The sequence below is a fragment of the Gracilinanus agilis genome, unplaced genomic scaffold (genome assembly GCF_016433145.1).
Source record: "Gracilinanus agilis isolate LMUSP501 unplaced genomic scaffold, AgileGrace unplaced_scaffold58027, whole genome shotgun sequence".
Taxonomy (NCBI): domain Eukaryota; kingdom Metazoa; phylum Chordata; class Mammalia; order Didelphimorphia; family Didelphidae; genus Gracilinanus; species Gracilinanus agilis.
Genome location: NW_025393594.1, coordinates 390 through 4661, shown reverse-complemented (window position 1 = coordinate 4661; position 4272 = coordinate 390). Strand labels below are relative to the sequence as shown.

At 38.9% G+C, this 4272-nt stretch overlaps 1 pseudogene; it reads right to left on the bottom strand.

Moving 5' to 3' along the window:
* Positions 1 to 904: 904 nt before the first annotated feature.
* On the bottom strand, positions 905 to 2296 carry LOC123256350 (annotated as a pseudogene).
* Between the last annotated feature and the right edge of the window lie 1976 nt (positions 2297 to 4272).

Sequence of the window (4272 nt, the reverse complement as noted above, 5' to 3'; positions counted from 1 at the left end):
GTCTGTATTGGAACAAGTAATTCAGACGATTCAATCATGATGAAAACTCTAGTGATTCAAGTTGCTTTGGACATGGGTTTCAGTAGAAGTCTATTAAAAAAGATTGTTCAGAGTAAAATCTTAACAACTAGACAAAAATGATAAAAAAGATCAACAGTGTCAGTGTAAAAATCAATGAATTTCTTCTCAATGAAAAAGATGAAAAAAGTAAGAGAGACAAAATTGAAGAAATGATATCAGTTGACTTCATGTTAATTTGGAAAAATAGAATGGTAAAGGTTTATTTTTTTTCTTAAAGTTTTTAATTTCATAGACATTATGGAAAGTATTTTAGAGACACATGGAAAACTTAGACATGGTCACAGTTTTGACAGTATAAACAAATTGACCAGATCTCTAAGTATAGTATCAAGACTGTCTTCATAACATCATGATACCTTCTTTTAAAAAATTCTTTTCTCTTTTTAAAATTTTCCCATCTTCATACTAACTTTGTTCTTTGTCAGTCTAATTTGTGATATGACCATAACTATACAGTGGATCCAAGAATTGTCACCACATCATTAATGGGTTCTTTCCTTTCATTGAAATGTAATCAATTTCCTTTCTCATGATGTTTTTCAGTTCTTGCCAGGTCCACTGATAATTTTCTTGAAGTCATTATTCATGGTGAATAGAGGTACAGATTTTTTGTAGTCTACAAGTCTGACTTCTCTCTTTCTTTATTCCTGATCCACCATTGTTCAAAAATATTGAACCTGAAGTTTTTAAAAACAATCCCGATTTCACTTACAGTAAGAATAAATCACAAGCTTGTATTGCAAAACTGTTTAACTTCATTTTTTTTATTTAAGAAAAGTTGACCAAGAGTCAGTGATCAGGATTTCCATTCCCCATTCCCCAGTATGAGTATACTGAACATGCCAGATATCCCTCCCATTCTGTTCACTCTCATAGATGCAGGGCTCCTGCTACTCTAGTTGTTGCTGTTCAGTGCTCCTTGGCTCCCTATGCAATGTTTGATTGAAAATCACTGGAGTTTTCCTGTAAAACTTGGTCATATGCGCTCATGCTCCTTTGACCACTGTAGCCTCCTCCATAACCCCTGCTCAGCTGCTGGCTAGCTGGACCACCGTAACTAGACTGGTTTGACAAGCCCATGCCTCCCATCATCTGGCTACCATAAGCACCACCGCTTGCTCCTGCTGTAGAATTCAAGAAGAGTTCTACATATCTGTGCTGCATATTTGCTTTATCTTTTAACATAGCTGCCACAGCATCTCCATGAGTAGCAAATTCAACATCTGCTTCTCCAGTCACTGCCATCAGCTCCAGTTTCAATGTGTACTCGAACAGGGTTGAGTGGTGAGAAAAAACTGTAAATACAATTTTCAGTAGCTCTGTAAGGTAATCCTCTCATGTACACACAATGGCCTGTTGTACTCTGGAAAGTAGACCCGCCATCTCCATATCTATGATCAGACATTCCTAAAAAACAGCAATTGAGGTCTCCTCCAAATCTATCAGACCCAAAGCTGTATCCATCATTATATCCATTGTAGTCATCCTAGCCTCCATGCCCTCCATCATAGGCACCACGTCTCATTCTTTCAAACCCAGATCCTCTACCAGTGCTGTTATAGCCTCTGCCAGCACCGGGCCTGTCATAAGGAACTGGCTGCTACATAGGCATTAGCTTTCGAGGAGAATCATAACGAGTACGAACTTCTGCCTGGCTGCTCTTGAAGATTTCAATGTGACTGTGCCCTATTCTTTCCTTGTGTTTCTTTAGAGCCCTTTCAGCTATTTCCTGTGAAGCAAACTGCATGAAGGCCTCCCCCTTACTCCTCCCCTGGAAGTCCACCAGCAATGTTATGCCATTTGGCATGATTTCCAACCTTGAAAAAAACTGAACAATTTCTTCCTTGCTACAGCCAAATGGGAGTCTTCTAAGATGCACAAAGCCATTATTGGCAGCGTCAGGACTACTGGGACTAGTATGCTTCAATACCCAATCCATTTCAATGTTGTTTGACTTGAATACTTCAACACATCTGTGTCCCATAGTTTCTCTGTCTTTTTTCAGTCCCAATTTGACTTCGTCTTCTGATTCGAGTTCAACAAATGCTTCTCCACTTAGGCTGCCTTCCCGGCTATAGATAAAATGAATGCCTGGTGCCCCATTTTGAGTTTTGCATTCTGAGAAGAAGCATTGGACTTCATTGGCCAAGCAGGACCAGGGCAAGCCCTGGACCTTCACCACGAAGCCTTCTCCACTTTCAGTGCTCAGCATCATCTTGTTTAGTCAGTGGTGGCAGCTTGATACTTGACTTTGGTGGGGCTATGAAGAAATGACCTCTAGGCAGATAAGGATATGGATTTTGTAGTAAGACTAAGTGGATAGAGGCGATAAAAGGTCAGAAGGGGAAAGTATTTTCACCCAAGCAAACAGTAATCCTTAATCCCAAGTACAATGGGAATAAGATCTGGGAGTAGACATATCATGACATGGAAACCAAGTATCTACCTTCTGGGCAGACTCTCAATTATCATGAAATCTAAGTAATGAAGGCTGAATAACATGGAGATTATATTTCTGGGAATTTCCCTACAGTCTAATTCTAAAATGGTAGATGATGAGAGACTTATAAATATCTTGCTGACACTAGACTCTCAATTTTAACACTATCCACATTTGATACTACGCCTAAAACTTCATCCAAATAGGATAAAGGATAAGACACACCCAGAAGTCACCCTAAAGAGAGAGTAACACCCAGATCCTAATCTCTAAGCCCCTGGTAACACAGGAGTCCTTATATCTTTGGTACTTTTTAAAAATTAAATTTGTTTATTATTTGTTTGTTACATTAAAGTTCCCAGGCATCTCTATCCCTCCTTTCCCACCCTGCACTAAGAAGGCATCATCTGACAAAAAGTTATAAGTATATATAACCCTTTGGGCATAATTCCAGAATGCTCTTCATTTTTCTATAGCACCTCCAAGCATCTGTCATTTTGCCCTTTTATCATTTTTAGCCAATTTAATAGGTATGAGATAATATCCAAGGGCCATTTTGATCTACATTTCTCCAATTAAAAAAGATTTAGGGCTTTTTTTGTATAATTATATGTGGCTTTGATTTCTTTACCCAAAAACTGTCTGTTCATATACTTTGGCCATTTTTCAATTAGAGATCATTAATATTTTTCTAAATTTGACCAAGGTCTCCATTTATTTACGATATGAAACCCCAATCTGAGAAACTGTTGATAAAGATTTTCTCCAATTTTCTGCTGTCCTTCTAATCTTGTTTACATTAGTTTTTTGCACAAAACCCTTTTAACTTAATATAATAAAATTTATCCATTTTTCATCTCATAATGCTTTCTACTCTTATTAATTCATAAATTCTCCTCCTAATCATAAATCTGATAAGTAATATGTTCCCTGTTTTTCTAAATGATGTCTCCCTTTATGTCTAGGTCAGTGATGGGCAAACTTTTTAAAGAAGGGGCCAAAGGAAAGTCTATTTCTAAGTCAACTCTTCTGAAATTTCATTGTATTATATCCTACTCATTGTATTTGTCAGATTAGGAATAATGTTGAGCGGCTGAATAGAACATTTCATGGGGCCACATCTGGCCCTCGGGCCATAGTTTGCCCATCACTGGTCTAGGTCATGTGTGTATTTTGATCTTAACTTGGTAAATGGCTGAGGCTTGGGTTCCGTGATGGTTTTGAGTTCCCTTCAGAGAAGGGAGCTAATTCTCTTGCCATCCTAAGGAGGACCATCATTTTGGGAGTAGCAACTGTTATGAGTAAGATTAGATTAGCTGGTTATTAGGTATTGATTATATATTGATTAGGAAGTACCTAGCAGGAAGGAGCTGGAGCTGGGAATTCCAGGTTGGAATGAAGGAGGAGGAAGTCTGTCTGTGCCCTGTGAGTGTGGACTCCATTAGTGGTGGGCAAAACTGTTGCCAGCCTGGGAGACCTCAGAGCAAAGGACACCCTGCTTCCTGTTTTCCCCTGGGATCCTGTGTGGTGTGTCATCTAGCAAAAGGACAAGATCTACAAAGCCAAGAGAGGAGGAGAAGTTTGAAAACTGGAGGACAGTGCTTCAAGCACCTTGTTAGCCTGTTACTATACTCTGGTCTAGTGGAAGCTGGGTGACAGTTAAGATCAACTGCCATTCCTGTGGAAATCCAGTTGCCCTCAAGGAGATTACATTCTACTGGAAGAAGATAATATGTGAGAGAGAATGGTAG